The sequence below is a fragment of the Artemia franciscana genome, chromosome 7, assembly GCF_032884065.1.
Source record: "Artemia franciscana chromosome 7, ASM3288406v1, whole genome shotgun sequence".
NCBI classification, from domain to species: Eukaryota; Metazoa; Arthropoda; class Branchiopoda; order Anostraca; family Artemiidae; genus Artemia; species Artemia franciscana.
The window spans coordinates 6,170,318-6,189,767 of NC_088869.1; the positions used below are offsets into that span (position 1 = coordinate 6,170,318).

The following is a 19,450-nucleotide window of genomic DNA, read 5'->3' on the forward strand; positions in this document are numbered from 1 at the left end:
AAATTTCAAAGACTTAGTTAACAAATCTAACTAACTTGTTCATAGCAAATCTTCAAAACACTAAATAATATTTCTGTGATCGAAAAAACAGATTTTTCTGATGAAATTTTGAATAAAAACATACTTTTCAAAGAAAAATCAGGAAACTGTGAAACCTGAAGCCTTTGCATAGAGTGATGTTTGTGTCCTAATTTTTACCAAAAAGAAAATCATTTACTATTTGCTATATTTTACTATTTTCGATTAACTATTAACTATTTTTAATTTTACTATTTTTAGTTATTTTTTACTATTATTAATTTACTATTTTTTATTTTTACATTTACTTTTGCAGTTAAGTGCACATTAGTGTTCTACTTTGCCTTAATGTGATGATTTCGGCTGGATGACTTAAAACTGCGACTGTTGTAGACTCTTTGCCACGTTACGAGCATGTTAATATTTTACTCCATAGAAAACATCAACTAAAAATACGTTCTTTAGAAAAATCGCCATCTATTTACCGAGTTCTATCATAATATGTTATGGGATTTTCATTTTGATCAAGTGCTGTTATTCTGTTTGGGACCCTATTGTCGCGAGGTTTCCCTGTTCAACAACGCATTCTTCTTTGACTATACTTAGCGCGAAGAACAATTGTATTTTGAATTTGTTTTCTAATTATAAATATTAAAGTTCCAAGGACAGTCAAAGGGAAACATGATTGCTTTAATTGGTTAAATGGGTACTTCACAACCACATATGTCTTGAAAAATATGAATACCATCGAGATTACCATTTTTATTGAAAGCCGTCTCCTTTGTCAGTTTTTGATGGAATCGGGCATCCAATTTAGAAGAAAGAAACGTGTATGAAAAAGCAGGTAAAAATATATGGGCCCAAACAGATCAAGAAGGTATAGTTTTCCTTTAAAGGCTTAGCTGTTTACAATATAAAAAATTAGCTGCTTATTCGTTTTCACGAAACAATGTGGGGACATTGAGAAAAATGGGGCACTACCCTAACAACTTTGTTTTGAAACAACCAAAATGGAAAGCGGCGGTTTTCGAGTACGAATAAACCTTAAATGGGTTCAGGGAGGAACTGGAGCTTTATCCTATATTATACTTCTTTTTCTACATTTTTTGCGCCTCTGAGTGTAAAAAATGTATGTGCCAACTTTACTATGAGCCAATGCAAAGATATTAATTTAAAACTAAAAATTACTATTACTAATAAGAAATCGGAGCACAACGCTACCAGAGTTCAAGACAGCTGTGCACGCCGAAACGCCCTCAAAGATGTAAAAATGAACCCTTAATTTGGGCAGCGTACAGAAACTACAGTGGAGGAGTTAAAAGATGTTCCTTCTAAAAATACAAATTCAGAGAATTAGTGTTTGGCTCATCTTAAACATAAAAGCCATAAAAAAAATAAAATGGCTTTTTTTAAGGTTATGGTTTCTTGAAATTTGCTTTTTAGCCTAAGGAGGGAAGTCATTCAGACAAACTTGTTTTTATAAGAACAACGGAATACTTTGCAAAACTATTTCAAACACTAGTCTTAATTAATTGTTTGATACCATTGACTATTTATCAAAATTTTGATTATCTGAAAATTGATCTTTAAACTAATATAATACATTTTTTATGATAAAAAGGACAATTCACTCTTGCACCAATAATGTTTTAATGTTTGTCGTTAATTTTTAGCGTTTTTTCAACGATAATGTTTTTTAAAATGTTTTATGCTTTCTTTTTTCAACAACACTTAATGAGCAATAGCTGCGTCTTCCTCTTTCCCGCTTTCTATGGCTCTACTCCTTTAAACCATAAATGCACTTGATGGCGAAGGTCATTTATTTTTACTAAAAGCAGACCATATAAAAATTTAACTCTTGCCGAACACGCATTTTCTGAAACAAAACACAATATAGTTAACAAACCAAACAAAGCTAAAAAAAATCAGCACAAATGTTCAAAACAAATTGAAGCGCATATAGAAAAGTTCTATTCGTTTGAACTTCGTAAACACTACCAGTAGCATCAATCAATGGAAATATACAAAGACGGGGGGTGATGGTTAAAACAGGGGCAAATCCCCCCTAATTGACACCACTGGATACAATCTAAAATGGGGAAAGAATTAAAAGGCTATCCTGGATGCAAACTAAGACGAAGATTTCCTTCTACTTGATACACAAAAGGATCAATGTTTTCTGTGTGTTATAATATTACTGACTAATTTATTGGCCCCTCCTCCACACTCCTCTTTGAAAAAGAAAATGATATCGAAATTAAAATTTTGGGGACACTGCTTTCCTTCGATCACAATGTGACCATCCATCCCAAAAATTTCGAGCATAAAATGTAGTATATTTAATTGTATTGTCTGAAGACAAGATGTTTTTGACTTAACGTTGTTTTGATTTAATAATTGCAAAAAAGTATTATTTTTTTCTATAGAAAAAGCTGTAAGAAAAGTTCTTTTTGTGAAGTTGAAATCATTCCGATCCTTTCGACATAAGTCAGGTCTCCCACCAAAAAAAAAAGTAATATAGCCTACACAGAATTTAAGGTCACCTGCAGAAATCCTAAAGTAATCAAGTTTAATATTTGACTATTTCAAAAATAGACAGAAAATTTTGACGCCCCTAATGAACTTAATGGTTAATTGATATAATGCTTATTAAGTCACTGACTTAATTAAATCAATTGACTTAAGTAAAAACAATTTACTACAAATTCTAAGGCTTCTTGAATGTCAATACAAGCAATTTTTGGAAACATTACGACAAAAGTTTAACTACCAGTGCAAAAACTTGGACAGACCAATGATTAGATCCTACATCGTGTTCTGTTTCACATCAATTGATCACATTCAAGAGCCTCATCATTGAAGCTCATAATCGGCGTATAAAATTAACTCAGGTTTTCCTACGAAAATTTCTCAAGACATCAACAGCCTTTACAAAATCTAGACGAGCAAAAACAGATCTTCAGATGTATTTTAATGCCCAGGAAAGCTTAAATTTTCATCACATTATGTAAATTCAGAAAAAAAAACGGGAAACCAAGTTGTGATACCAAAAGTATGTAATAAAGTATTATAAAGATTCTCGGACAACGCCAGGTACTTCTGACAAGTATTTAAAGTATAATATTAAAAAAAAGTACTAAAAAACAGTTTTTGATAATTAGCCTCTATTTTTAGCCAGCAATATAAGCCGAAAATCTTGGAGTGACTCTGAATCTCAAGAAAAAATAAATGTTTTATTCCGCTGAGGTATATAATTTTTTTAGCGAAAGTTACTTGTATTTAATTATTGGAAGTTTTGTTAATTAACTGTTAGCGCAATAATTCTCTGTTATTTTTTATTATTTTCTTCATTAAAGTTTAATTGTGCGTTTACTAATTCAACTGTACATTAAAAACACCAAACAGTAGGTCTCTTACGGTTCTAGAGCATTTACGAACAGCCATCGGTAAAAATTCGTCATTACACACGCGTAAAGGAGGAGGCGAGGAGAAATGCGCAGCACGTGATGTGCCCGGAAATTCTTTAAGGGAGAAGATAAGAGCGCGCATTACTGCATGTATACCTATGCTGTTGTTTAGTCTCTAACTTCAATAAGTGAAGAGCAGCTTGAAAAATGAAAATTAAATGTGACATAACGTCTTTTTGCACCCAAGTGAACTAGGGCAAATATTTCTGATGGTCATAGAATATGAGGGGGTAATTACGACTCGTTTTTCCGATGCATTGGTCAACGCGAGTCATGTTCCTTTAAAGCTTGATATATTCTAAGTTCTAACCTAAGTGCCCTCTATGAACTATTATTTTTTAATACTCAAGAAAAGAAAAAAGATAAAACGTGAAAAAAAAATTAGAAAAATCTCTTGAGTAGGCCCACTTAAAAGTGCTAGGTGCTAGAATGCTAAACTAGTTAAGTGGAGAGTTTTTCAATATTTCTAAAAGAAAGCATCTTTCGTTTATTCTTTCTTGTGAAATTCACTTTTTATTTAGAAGTTATGCCATTTATCCTCTTCGATGGATACTAAAGCGACCCCCCCTTAGTTTGTTTCACGTAAGAATCTGGAAAACTAATGAGAACGAACTTTACTTTCAGTTGTGTTAACTTGAGTTGAGTTTGAGTTATGTTTTTCTTGACTTCATGGCCTTGTTTCATCACTCCCAAGCAGTAATAAAAGTGTACCAGTCTCAACCCAAATAAAGCAAAAAAAAACAAATCAAAGTGAAAAATTTGATCAAAGTGGGCAACCCCGTGGCAACGGCACCTGGAGCAGCTGACCCGGTTGAGTAAATTTTGTGTGAAGAAACAAAAAAATTCGCAATAGGGATTATAGTGATGCATAATCCCTATTGCACTTCCTGGCTGAAGGGCCAAGAAACGGAGATCAGCACCGCCGGTAGGGACTGTAAAGTATAATGCCGTATCCTTTACCTTTTTTTTATAATCCCTACATATACCTATTTACCTAAATATTAAAGATATTAGAAGAAATAATAAAAAACAACATTAGAAGAAACGAGAGCAAAATTTTGAGTCAGAATTTTTGGCAAAAACAGAAATTTTGTACACTGGAGAGAGAAAAACAAACAAAGTCATCTAGAAACACCTGGCAAAATCTATAGTATAAAACTTTAGAAAAAACAGTAATCAATTTGAAACTCACTTTACTTCTTTGAAGCAAAGCGAAATAGCTCCACCTTTTCAGACCTGAATGGTTCTATTGCGTTCCTATGTGCAATCTTGAGCAAAATTTTTGGGCAAGTTCGTTGTTTTTTAAGTAGTAAAACTAAATCGCCGATCGGCAAAAATACATTTATATAAAAACTGTCCGTTTTCCTGGAAGTTTGATTAGTATTTTGAATTGAAGCATTAGAATATATAAAGAGACATGGTTAATAATATGCCTCATTTTTAGTAGAAATTTCGGGAAACCGATATTATAATATTGTCTAAGCCTACTAAAACTTAAAAAAGAGGAAGGAACTCTTTAAACAAAGGAACATAATGAAAACATCGGAGGATGAGAACGAATCAGAATAAGAAAGAAGGATCAAAGGAACAAACCCAGGAAAGAGAACAGGAAAAAAACAGTAAAAGGCACAGGAAGGAAAGAGCGAAGGATTATGGCTAAGACACCGAACACCGGAGCCAACACAGGAAAAATGGAAAAAAGGAAGAAAATCAGGGACAGACACAGCAGCTACTACGTTATGACATCAACTTAAATTCCTTGTGAGTCACCCTTTACTGGGTTTACTCTGGTTTTTTGGTCTGACCGAGGGTCAGTGGCGTGACTCTGCAAGCTCAGCAAGAGTCGACCCAGCTCTAAATGGGTATCTGGATAAATCTGAGGCAGTTAATAGGCCGGGTAAGCAAAAACACGGGATAGCTCGCCCAACCACCCATTGCACTTCCTGTCTGAAAGGATATGAAACGGAGATCGGCGCCACCAATAGAAATTGTAAAATCCAATGCCGTGTTCAGAATCCAAAAAAAATATTTAAACAAAATTCGATGAGGTAAAGTTGGATTTTGTTTAAACATGTTTTGTTTTCATATTCTTTTTTTTTGTGTAGCGTCTGTTCTGCTTTCATTTATAGGGTTTCTTAGGCTAGTTATCTTTTTTTGCGTCGATAAAGGCTGACGTGAATCCAGTTTTAGCGACGCTCCTTACTTTCACTTGAAAAAACTAAATTTTTTTTATTGAATGTCTGACTTATTTTCGAATCATGTCAGAAAATCACCAGGAATCGTAGTGATATCAACCACTCAAAATATCAATGATTTCCTCACATTCCAGTTATAGTTGAGGATGAGTGTTATTCCCTCATTTAAACATGGGAAATAAAACGATACAAACCACACAAATCATTAACAATTTGAAAGGAATATTTGACTGATCTAATAGAAATTAAGATTAAGAGAAATCACGGAAATCGAAATTTTTAAGACTAATTCAGAGGATAATTCATACCTCAATTTGGTTTCTTTTTTATCATAGAGGAGACAATATTTACGTTATTACCATGAGTGGGGGAGGGGGTACTCTCTTTCATTTCTGTGTACGAGTCCTTACTGCTTTGTATTTTTCTGCAATTCAGTTTTGTTCAGCTTACGGCAGTTTCCTAAGGAAAAATTAATTTTGGAATCTAAAAAAAAGTCTCTATTTTAAGGATATTGGATATGGGTTTTTAATTCCTCGTGAGCAATATTTTCATTCCCTTACGATTTTTTTGGCATTTATTAGTTATTCACGAATAAATACTTTAAATTCGTAAAAAAGCCTATCGCTCCTTTTGTCAAAAAAAAAAAAAAAAAAAAATTCGTGATGTAGCCCCTTTTTGGACGGTCAACTGATGACAGGAGAGAGATGTATCATTGCGGATGGCCAAGGTGTCAAGCTCGTTGTTTGCAGGCTAGGAACTGTTGATGGACCTTGGCAATACGACGAGGTAATAAACCTCTTCTTAACGACTTAATAAGTGATATAACATATTACAGTTCATATTATTGACTTACTAATAAAGTGAACATACCACCCGATGAATTTTTTTATGTTCTTTACGAATATAATAATCGCTTCTATCGCAAATTCAAATTTAAGCGCTCTTTTAGCTCTTAAAAAGACGAATCCTCAATTAAAGTATAAGTAATCGAAAAAATAATCCTACATTTTCTAGGCGCCGTCTTCTCGGTCGCCTTCGACAAAATAATACTACATTTTCTTAGTGCCAAAATTATTTATAATAAGGTTAGTTTAGGTTAGATTAGGTCAAAGAGTGCTTAAATTTGAATTTGCAATTGAAGCTATTGTTATATTCATAAAGAGCATAAAAAAAAAGCATCGAGTGGTATATTCACTTTATTGGTAAGTCAATAACATGAACTGTCATACATTTACCGAGGGCTCCTTTTTGTTAAAATGTGTGTTTACAAGATAGAACCGAACATTTTGAAAATTTCAGAGCGTGAAAATTATCTTTTGTAATTTTACAGAGATATTAGAAAATTCGCTAAATATTAAATATTTAATTAAAATATACCTACAAAATAGTTTTACCCTGAGCCTAAGCTAATTGTCTCCAAATACAGATAGCTCAACCGAGTTTTGTCAGATCTTGCAGATCAAAATTCTTAAGTATATTCCGTATGATTAACAAGTACCAGATAAACTTCGATTCGTGAATTTTTGAGATATGGTCTACTCTTCAAAAGAATTTTTCTCTTTGCAAGATTAGTCTATTCTATGTGTGCAAATTATATCTAGTGTGTTGTTTCAATGAAAAGGGGGAGAATCTTACATCTTGATTGAGTAAGAAAGATGTAAAAATAAATAAACAAAGAAAAATCTTCATCCCGTGGAAGAGATAAAACAATGCTAACCTTTTGGCTGAAAGTCCCTCAGTCCTTCGTGCAAAAAGGAAGGAAAAGTTTCAGCAGAATAAAATGTGTCAAACGAATTAATAAGACACACCTAAAAAAATAAAGTTAAAAAAAGAAAATTTACTTGGTGTTCTGAGCGAATCTGAGTGGAGGGTTGTGGTTGTCTCTTAGCCGAGAGTTGGTAAAATTAGCTGTTTGGTCACTGATATTTTAGTATTAGAAAGTTTCTTACAAAAAATAAATGTTTTAAAACTTATTACACATGGGATGTTTTTTTTTATCTCCATGAGTATGCTGGTCATAATTTAAGTAATCTTGCCTCGTCGTTAATGTCTCTTTTTTTTTTCAGCAAACCCATGTGATGTACCACAAAACCCTGAAGAAATGCTTATCTGTTCATGCAGTCACAAGAAAACTCGCAATGCTTCCGTGTAGTGAAGGAGATAACTATTTCAAATGGGTATTTAAGCCTCTTGAACCAAAATGATAGCTTTACAATTTGTTTTAGGATTTTGTTTTAATTTTTATTATTATTATCATTGTAAGCGGTAAAAGGAAAATTTGGACCACAAAATGTATATAATGTAGATTATCAATAGACCTAACATGTAATGTTAAAAAAGAGAGTCGGGTTTTATGCATGCCTTCAAGCTATCCTTGATGATAGTGATGTAATTTTGAAGCCAGGGTGTATCCTGGATCTTCGTTCGGGGGTATTTTTGGGGGGTAGGGGGCTGAAGAAAACTTAAAAAAGCGCATTAAGATGTGTTTCTAAACATCTTGTAACGCTTTTACGAATTGAATAAAAAAAAATTGGGGGGGGGATCAAACCTGGTACCCTCCCCTACAGCCTTGTTTTTAAGCCAGTGTTGCCCTGTTGACTGAACGATAAATTTATTCAAACGACCAATTTATGTGTATTAAAAATATTTATTAAACTATAAAAGGTTTCATACTGATAAGAATTCGCAAGAGAATTTATTAATCTGTCATAAGTTATTTTGAATTTGCTTGAATTTATTTTGTTAGTATCAGATCTTCCGAATAGGTTTGGTTTTAACAAGCAATATTCATATCAAAGAAACTGAAGACTTTTTATGTGTGCTTTAAGCCCTAACTATATGTTCCTATTTTGTGGATCATCTTTTAAGTCTATTAAGGTTCCTCTTTACTTGTAGTTATCGCAATACAGGAGAGATGAGACTCTATTCATTAATGTCTGAGAACAAACTGCTTAGTGATAATGTTTACTTCTTGATTAAGGTTTGTTAAATTTTTACAGCAATAATAAATATCATATTCTTTTTCTTTTCTTTACTAAGTAGAAATGTATAGAAGAAATAGTAGAGAAAAAAGTTGGTATTGCTTTCAAATAGTACTTTTCAATGTTTTTTTATTTACATGCCTGATAGTGCCTTCTTTCTTTTTTAATGTTAAGCTTTATTAAAATAAAACTGCCTTGTAATTCATATTCCCTCCTTTTTTTTCATTTTCCCTCCAAAAACAAGGGAAATACCACAAAACTGGAGAAAGTAAATCTGTTCTACTACTGCTACTACTATTGACAACTCAGCGCAGCACCAAGCTGCATGTAACCAAGACAGCAGACTTTTTGCTTCTTCTTTACCCCTATCTTTTTTAAAGATGCACCCTTGAATCCTTCCCAGGCAGTTTCTGCTTCCTTTAAATATTTCCTTACGACCTCTCTCCAAACTATTTAAGGACCTCTTGTATTATGCTTGGCCCCAGCAGTGTTGCCAGAAGTACACTTTTCTTGCAAACACAAATCAAAGCCGATTAATGCATATACGATTTTTTGACTGATAAGTTTTTCATTTCAAGTTTTCTCTAGTAAGTGGCTCTGAGATTCTGTTGAAAAATACACAGAAGTGAAGTCCTTCTCAGGAAAAATGGGAGCAATTAATGTTTGTCAGTTACATACGAGTTTTGTTTTGTTTGAAGTAACTTGCTATACACTTCGCTTGTGCGAGGTTTTGGGCTCTGTAAAAAATTTTTGAGCAAATGGCTTGAAGGTGTTATTGACAGTTTTGGCAAATCAAATCCTTGTGCTTGGCTCAAAATAAATGGAATTACTTTATATTCGTCAACCCTTTAAATATTTCTTTATTAGTACATTACACGAATTTTATGGGAGAGTTTTAACTTTTTTATGTATTTCAAGAATATTTGTGAGAAAATCATTGTGCATCTTTCCCAAATAATAAGCACAACATTGGTGCTGTTCTTGCACAATTTGTTCCGTTTAAATGTTTCTAAGCAAATTTAAGAGAAAAACACATAAATGGAAAACGGCTCTAGACTTAGGGATCACCTTAGCTTCTTGTAGGTGCCAATGTGTGATGTGAATTAAATTGTGTGAACAGATATTAAAATGTGATATACAGATACTCCCTTTAGACGTTTTGAAAACGTTTCTTGTATTCCCGTTAACGTTTTGAAGTGTCATTGTTTCAGAACCATGCCTATTAGGAATGTTTTCTGTAGCACGGACGTGCTATTTTAGCACTATTCCAATATGTGTAGTACATCCTCACTTGCATCACGAAAGTGCTATATTAGCACTATTACAGTCAAATTTTTAGCACCGAAAATCGCTCTGTGGCACGAAAATTCGGGCAAATGTAGTACTTTAGGAACGGACCGTAGTGGCAACCATTTTACGTTTGCATACGATATGTGTAGACACGTAGGTACGCTTGTATTTTACTAAAACGTCAGCACTTCTTTTTTGTAAAGGTAACAATTATTTTAATTGGGATTTTCAATTTATACTTGGAACTTTTTTCACGTATTGTTTCGGAGAGCTGTAGAAGACAATTGTTTTTGTCAATTACATTTTTGCTATTTCGAAATGTCTGCTCTCCAAAACAATTTTTTTTCGTTCGTTTTGTTCGAATCTATTCATAAAGTTTATAGTTTCCTTGTAATTAGGATGACAATTATTTCAATTTGGGCTATTTAATTTTGAAGCTTTGGAATCACAAACCTTGCAGAAACCTGTAGTAGAACATGGTCCTTTTTTTTGTCTTTATAACCGGAGGTCATAAATCTTCAAGGGAGATACTGTTGTGCTCAAAACTAAAGAGTGCATGTAACGCTATCTGAGGTAATCAGTTGCAAAGTAGGAAAAGTTTCTCTAATGGCTCTTTGGCCATTGGTTGTATTTGTAAAGGCATAGGTGCTTTGGAGGAGGTAAAAGGGACCGACCATGACTGGGTTAAGAAATGTTTGATTATGTCTCGCACAAAAGCTGCCTAGTATATTTTCATGTACTCGATAGGGTAAACAGGGTATGGGTTTCCAGAAAAACTTTACGGCGTTTTGAAGATAAGTAGATGATTTAGGTGAATAAAACTTTCAGGAATCAGCTCAAATGTCAAATCTTGAAAGTTTTTTATTTTTTTTCTCTTTTTGGTTCGAAATTTTCTCTCGTTTTGTTACGCTATGAATTGGCTTCTTCTAATCGACTTATGCAATTGAGCAAAACTTCATCTATTTTCCACGATTTGCGCGTAAACTCCTTAATGTGTAGAATTCTTATTACCCTTGCTACACCAAATAAAGGTGGGTTTTAAAAGAAGTGGTAACTACATGGAACGGAATAAAGAGAGATGCTCTGAAGTATGTGGGACAGAGGGTGAGTCACGAGAGGTGGATTGCCATCAAGTGTGTTGGTTCTGTCAAGAGTTGTTGGTAGACTTCTGCATGAATTGACAAAAGGTCATCTACTCTCCGAAATTTTTGTGTAAACTTCCTAAGGTCCTGAATGCTTATAACCCTTACCACGCTAATGCAAATAGGGCTTTAAAAGAAGTGGTAACTACGTGGAACGGAGAAAAGAGAGACGCTCTGAACAGGGTGGGACGGAGGACGAGTGAGTGGAGGTGGATTGGCATCGACGGGTTGGTTTTGTGAAGAGTTGTCTCTAGTAGTAGTAGTAGCTGATTGTTGTCTAACACTCTTTGTGAATGTTTGGTTAGAAATTGTATTAGTAATTTGATAATACCTCCAAATGTATTTCTTCAAAACAAAGTGTCTTGCTGCTTCGAAGGAATATTCCTGTGTTTTTCCAATTGTTTTGTTTTTTATACAGGTCTGCAGAGGTGATGGTAAACTGTTTTGTTTATTTATTTGTAGTAACTTCTGCATTTTCGACTTGTGGGATGTATTTTGAATAAATTTTTTACTGGAGACATGTGATTTTTTTCCATTGGTTTTTGAGACCCTTATTTATTTTTACTTATTTATTTGAAAAATAACTTTTCATGCAAGAGCAACTGTTCTAGTGCCACCAAAATGTTTTAGGTTAAACGACGTAAATTTCAAAGGTAGGTGGATATACGTTCTGAAGTATTTAATTTTTCATAAGGCAACATTTGCTTGGGTAGGGAACTGGTTGCTGCTATTAGCCAAAACCGTTTTCATATTAGGAGTTCTACATCCCAACTATGTCAAAGAGTGTGAAAACGGGCTATGAAAAGAAAAAAAAACTGAAAAAAAACGTCCTACTTGTTAACCTGTTGTTACAAATTAGTTGTTACCGACTATAGGCGTTTGTAAAGGATTTTGACAAAAGGTCCAATTTTGGCATAAAAGCTAGGATGTCAGGAGGAACTAGCCCCCTCATATTCGGATTAATTTCTGTTTGTTTTAAGTTTTAATGTTGCTCCTTACTTTCAGTTGAAAAAAAATGTTTTTTAAAATTAATTTTTTTATCGTTTTTCAAAATCATGGCCATGCTTAAGATTAAGTACAAAAAAAAGTTTTTTCAACTGAAAGAACCGAGCAACATCAAAACTTAAAACGAACAGAAATTATCAGATATATGAAGGGGGTTGTCCCCTCCTCAACACCTCGTTCTTCAGGCTGGAATTTTTTAGTACTTTTGTTCTAGTTAAACGAACTTTGTGTTTCAGGAGTCGTTCTTAAGGAATTGGGACGAAATGTCATTTTTAGCGTAAAGAGCGAGGTGTTAAGGAGGACAACACCCCTCAAATATGTAATAATTTCTGCTCGTTTTAAGTTTTAATGTCGCTGCTTACTTTCAGTTGAAAAAATTTGTTTTTATTTTATTTTTAATCCTTTTCTAAATAATGCCAGGAAATCTGGCTCCACCTCCACGGAAAAATCCCTATCCCCGCGGAAATATCCTCTAGACAATTAATCCTGGTGAAAATTTACCTCGAACAATTACCTTTAGCATCTCCACGCGTAAAATTGAGTTGGCAAAGAGAAACCAAGACATATAAAAAGAATTTTGTGTAGGAATTCTGGTAAAGTTCCCTGGAAATTTTATTCCCATAGAAATGCCCCCGAGTAGAAGATGTGTCCCTCCCCCAACCCAAAAATGTCTGCATACTTCCCAACAACAGATACTATACGTAAACAATGAGCAATTCTTATAGCTTAAAGACCTTTCCCCTGGGGGTGTGAGAGTAGTATTTGGGCCTTTCAACTGTGCTGAACAACAGGGCTATCTGAGAATTTTGACCGAACGATTTTGAGGAAAAGGAGCTGTGAGAGGGGGTCTACTTCTCCTGTAATCTTTTCGGTCATCTAAAAAGAGCACTAGAACTTTTATTTTCTGCTCGAACCTCCATGACAGTGGTCTCTGGTGTATAAATACATTGTGAGCCCTCTGCCGATCTTCGAGGACATATGGTTTGTTACAATCATCCCTTGAGGAAACAATAAAAAGAAAAAAAACAAACAACTTACATCCATAATTTTTAAATAATGACGAAGACCACATTGCTTTCCTATCATAAAAACAACAAACTTGGGACTGTTTCAATTTTTTTAGTTTTAAAGATTTTATTTTATTGTAAGTTTTATTTAATTTATACACATCGTTTGCTGTGGACGGCTTTTGGAAGAGAATCGAAATATTTTACGATCTAAACAAATTTCTTTGTCTTTGGTAAATTCCCTGTTGTTTGTTTGCTGTTGTTTTTTCCATGATTATTCTTCGGTAAAAAAAAAAAAAAAAAAAACACACACAATTCCAAACATTTGTATATAAGAATTTTGCTACAATTAGCTTCTTTGATTGTTTTGTTTTTAGGAAGGAAAAGAGATGCCTCAATGGTGCATTTTAATGCCAAAATACCCCAACTCTCATTGTGCCTTCGGGTAAATATAGAACTAGATCTAAGGGAGAGACGAGGGGAGGGTCGAGGTAGAAATTGATATATGATCCCAGGACTTTTGCTTGGGAGGGGGTGGCGGTGGTATTTTTTTTTGGGGGGGGGCAGAGCAAATTGTAAAAAACGCATCAAGAGTGTGTTTTCATGCATTTTGTTACGTTTTTACAAGTCGGACAAACATTTCCACCCCTTATTGGGCCTTCAGGTTAATACAGAATTTCTTTTTTAAAGAAATCTTTTTTTTTAGAGTTTGGTTGCTATCGGGCCGAGTCGCTCCTTACTTATAATGCGTCACAACGAGCTGTTGAATAGTTGCGAAAATCATAGAAACAGGTCTTCTTTGGCTCAAATGTAAATTATTTCTATTAGCTTATAATAGTTGCATCGACAAGGGAAAGCTCTAAGACCCTCATCGACAAAGATGACTGGCTTAACATTTGAAAATTACTTTCAAGTCTCCGGAGTGCCTCAGAATTTTAATTTAAATACTTACTTCCAATGTTTATATTAAAACTGAAGGTGTAAGCCTCTGGAAACTTTCAGATGCTACAACTCATGAAAGAGCTTAAAACCTACAATACAGTCGTACCGAACTTAGTTGGCACTATGAATCTTTTGGTCACTTTTCATAACCGTACTACTATGAATAGGCGCTGTAATGATGAAAGAAGGGTACAACACTCGTTAGAACCTACAACCCTATTCCCTGAAGGCAGGCGTGATTCAATAATCGACTCCTAATCAAAACTCTTCAACTCGTCTTGGAATTGTTTTCCTGCCCAAGAATACATTTGAAAATTAATGTTAAGAAGACTAATTCGCTTAAACTAGGAATCAGCGAAGGTGAAAAGGTGATGTTGAGTAGCGTGGAAGATCGATCAAATGAACAGCTTCACTTACCTAGGATAGTATTATTATTGTAGACGGTGGGTGTAGTAAAGACTAAAAAACGGATTAGCCAAGGCTAGGGTGTTTTTTCACAGTTGAAATAAGTTTGGAAAAAAAGGAAAATGAGTGTACGAAACAAGATTAAAATATTAGAAGTTATGGTGATGACACTGGCCGAGTATGGTTCTGAACAGTGGGTACTCCGAAAAAACCGAGGAGGCTCTGCTAAATGTTTTTCCAAACAAAGTGCCTGCGGATTATTTTGTGGGCCCGACTGACTGACTATATCTCTAACAGTAAGCTGTACGAAAATGTTTCTCCGTCCCGCTTTCAATGGCTATGACGAAAGAAAGGATGAGCTGCCTAGGACACGTTCTTTGGAAGATCGATGACATTTTGCCAAAGATACGGTCGACAAACCGTCTAGGGTCAGAAGAAGAGCAGGTCTTCTCCAAATGAGGTGGGAGGATGTGCTAAGGAAATATCTAATGAAAGTGAAAACTTCCTGGAAGGGTGTGAAGAGGGAGGCTTTGAATGGTTTGGATGGAGGAGAAGCGTGCTTTGTTGTTTTGGCGTCGGGTGGCTTGGTGCTTTAGTGAGCCATTAGTAGCAGTAGTAGTAGAATTTGCAGAAGATTCTAGCCCCTTTGAAAAGAAGATGACCTTGCTCTAATAATTCATTCTTACTGTCATCTTCCCTATCCTTAGCGGACATTCACACCTTGAAATGAATTAGAAGCGAATAATAGGTACACCAACTACCAAAAGCTGCCAATATTTCATTGCAAATATGATCAAGGCATAACAGCCAGTTGTTGCTTACAATCCCTGTCTTTTCTTAAAATTTGAACCAGATTTTTTTTAGCGTTTAACACAATTTTAAAGTTGTCAACCTCTTGAAGTTTTTATAATGGTATGTATAACACTTTAACGATGACTCTGAAAGCGAGGAGAAAGAAGATAATCGAATATGACCTGAATATTTGTCCCTTTTTCTTATTTATATGAAGTAGGCTATAATTTTGACGATGGGATAAGACATAATGTTTTCAAAGACAGTCGCTTTGAGAAGAAAGGCAACCTGTAGCGAAAACATAATCCTGGCAAATAACCCAAATTGTGAACCAAGATCCTATCTTTGGGAATGAAAACGGCATTTTTATTTACTTTTTATGCTGTTTTCCTTTTGGTTTGCCTGATTTTTGCTTTTTACATTTTCCTGCTTTTCCATCTAAAGGAATTGCTGCTATCATAAGCAGCTTTCCCTCTTCTTTGGCTGCTGTACGGCGATCTTGACTGCGATTTAAACTTAGTGTAAGTGTAAGTAATTTGCTTGATATTCATAGATTCGAGCTTCCAGACACAATTCTAAACCTATATGACCTTGCTGACAGGCTCTCCTAGACACCCCTTCGTTACATAAAGGATTTTATTGTGTAATTAGTCATCCTGAATGTATTTCTTCTTTCCTTTGATTTTATTCCCTTAACAAGTATGAAAAAATCTATTACTGTTTTGAGAATTCTGAGGTAACGTAATGTTTATATCGCGAAAAATAGGGCCTCAGACCTCACCGTGTTATTAGCACTAAATACAGAAAAAAAAACAGGGGAATTGTAAGATATTTTACAAATCTGTCGGATCCGGATGATAAAATTCTGCACCAAATTAGGAGAAAAAAATATTTTCTATCATGGATGCTGTAAACACAGTTCTACATGTCCTACAGTTCTACATCTATTTCTACATGTCAAAATGGAAGCTGTTAGTAAGACTCCAGCTATCAGCAGAGATGATAAAAAATCAAGATGGATCAGAAACATTAAAGTAGGAATCTCGCATTGTTGTAAGCTCATCAGTTTAAAGTTCTGATTAGGCTTGGTCATAATTGCTGTAAATGGAAATAAAATATGCTTTATTTTTAGGTATTCTGTTGTAGGCCATAGTAATAAAAAGCATCAAATGAAGACAACATCTTTTCAAAACGAAAAATTAAGCAGTGGAAGCCAATTTCATTAACTGACCTTGCTATCTGATGTTTAACTATATATCCTCCTAATATTGATAGTGAAATGCAATTGTTGTGAATTTAGTGTTCCTACAACATGGGCTTGGAAGAGTACATCAATGATGTACTAAAGAATTTTAGCACAGTTGCTTGTTTTTCCATGTCAGTGTATTATCTCCAGGCCATATACAGGCTTACGAAGAAGGAACGGCCGGGAATAGACTACACCTTGACTGCTATAGTCACCGTTCTTGTATTGCTTATTTCTAACTTCGAGCAAGGAGTTTGTTTGGTAGCACGCTCTCTTATGCTAGGCATTCCTGGCCGAGTGAAAAATTGGTCAAATGGGAAAATCTTTTTATTTTCGCTTTGAATAAGTGCCATCGCTGTTGCAGCATTGTTTATTATGTTTCTTTATAATAAAGAAACCCTCTTGTATCAGTACTGTAGTTTAGAAACCGTACAAAATGGCCCCACCCGCAAGAGCCAGACAAATGCAATTTGCCTTTACCTCTTTAGTTTTCCTTGTTCTTCTTAATCTTATTTTCTTGAAGCTAGAAAATAAAGCCTAAAAGGGATTTAACCTAATGCCAGTTTGCGAACTGTCAATATTACAACCGCAAAGCCGCAGATTTTCATAACTATTGGCTCTGTTTTTTGAACAGCACTACCACTACTACTTTCAGAGTTTGTGCTGGGATCTGTTACTGCGGAACTTAGCATCCAGATTGGTCCAGATATTACATTCTGTGTCTTAACCTTCCGCTATCTAATACTATTTTTTATGTATATGATTTTCAACGGGGAGTTTAGGACGTCAGAATTGAATTTATTCCCTATTCTACATGGAAATGGAGATTGTTAACTAATAACAACAGTGTATCTTTTAGTACTGAAATAACAGGACCTTTTTTCATCATCAATCGCCAAGGTTGAAAAACCGTTATTTCTCTTATTCCTAGTTTTGTTTTGAGAACGTTTTTGTACAGTAATGAGTGAAAGGAAGATTTAACACAGTTTTCCATCGTCAAGTGCTATGATTTTTCTTGCCTAAATAGCCTTATTATTTAAATTTTTGTTTCTAACAGTTTCTGGTAACAAATTATTAGTAAGAACGACTCAGTTTAATAGTAACCTAAAGTCGAAAAAATGTAATTTTATTATGAATAGATATGTGAAAAAAATTGGTTTATTTTGCCAATTTCAAATATATGAAATTCATTGAGTTTAGTGTTACCGTCAAAAGCTACGAGCCTGAGAAAATCTGTCTGATTTGAAAAAAAATGATAAAACACCCCCGACAAGCCGAGGATTCTTAATGAAAATCACATAATCAGATTCTGCGTATCAGAGAACCTTATTGTAGAGGGATCAAGCTTCCATTCACAAAAATATGGAATTTTGCATTTTTTTTTGCCAGTACAAAGTGCGTTTAGTTGTTTTTTTTTTTTTTTTTTTTTTTTGTCAGGGTGAATTGGATGGAACCTATGTTTCTGGAATAAAGGGATAGAGTTCATTAGAATAAAAATTAAAAGTTCGGCTGCCCCTTCACAAATGACTAAAAGATTGGAGAGGAAATAGCCCTCCCCCGCCCAACCGCTCCTCCTTTTCCCCAAAGTTGTTCAATCAAAATTTAGAGATGGCTAATTCGTACGGTGTAGATGATAAAGGTCTAATAGCTATGCCTTTGTGGATAACATAACCCCTCCCCCCCCCATTGCCCCTGAGGAAAGGTTTCTAAGTTATGGAATTTGCCCATTATTTATGTACAGTATTTGTTTTTGAGAAGCATACAGACATTTTTAGGAGGGGCGGGAGAATTTTCTGCCGAGAGCATTTTCCGTAGAAAAATTTTACATGGGGACGCAATTTTCTAGATAGAGACATTCCAGGGGAGATCTGATACTGGGGAGAGTGCCAGAATTCCTATTTGAAATTCTTTTTATTTATCTTATATTCTCTTGGCTGACTTAATTTTAAATGTGGAGATGTCAAGGGGAATTCTAAGGGGAAATTTTTTACCTAGTTGGAATTTTCTAGAGGATTTTTCCTTCGGAAGGGGGGGTACTTTCTATGGGGAAAAATTCTCCGTTGGAGAATTTTCCAAGAGAAATTGTCCATGTTCGAATTTTCTGCAGAAGCATCCTATACTAGGGGGAGGGGTATTTCTGGAAAAATTTTTCCATGGAGGGGGGATTTGCAGTACGATTTGTAAAAAAATCTGAAATTAGTCTTGGTCAAATGAAAGTATGCTAAGAAGAATTCTTCAGGTAGAATCATAAAAAGAAATTTCCCAGGGGGGAATTTTAAACGAGAATGGAATTACCCAGAGGAAATTTTCCTGGCGCATGGGGGGGCATTTTATGTTGGAGTAACTTTCAATGGAGAGATTTTGCATGTGGGGAGGAAATTTTTCATGTACGAGGAAATGTATATCCAGGTATTATTTAAAAAACGATCTGAGATTAAATAAAATAATGAGTTTTTTTTCAAGTGAAAATAAGGTTACTTTCATTCCAACAAGGTCAAAGGGGCGCTCCGAAGAGAGGAAATTCTGAAATTATTAGACCAAATGATAGTGCGCGGAATACAACACAGCCACCTGTCTTAGAAATAAGGCCGTTATAAATGAAAGGCAGATCGCAACTCGTAAGAAAGAATAAATATGGCGCACTGGAACATTCAAGGATGGAGTGAAGTGAAAATGAATTTAATTTTCATTGTTTGATATTGTAGCATAATCCGAAACTTAGTTGGAAAATTAAGTTCATTTTACAAGGTTTTGGTATTCCGTCGTGCATCGTAAAAAATTTAGGAATGGACGAACTTGTGGTGGAGCAGCGATTTCTGCATCTGAGAATTTTTGTCTAAGCACGTAGTCCAACAGCTGAAGAGTGCTTCTTGTAATTTGATATGGTTCAAAGTCGAAGCAGATGGGCGGTTTATTGTTTTTTGTGCAGTTATAATCCTACAGAGTCAAGGTCGTACAAC

At 34.7% G+C, this 19,450-nt stretch overlaps 1 long non-coding RNA gene across 1 annotated transcript; it reads left to right on the top strand.

Moving 5' to 3' along the window:
• The first annotated feature begins 6,358 nt into the window (after positions 1–6,358).
• LOC136028773 (uncharacterized) lies at positions 6,359–11,611 on the top strand. Its single transcript, XR_010617873.1, has 2 exons — positions 6,359–6,466; positions 7,747–11,611. It is a non-coding gene; the product is annotated as an uncharacterized LOC136028773 (long non-coding RNA).
• The last annotated feature ends 7,839 nt before the right edge of the window (positions 11,612–19,450 follow it).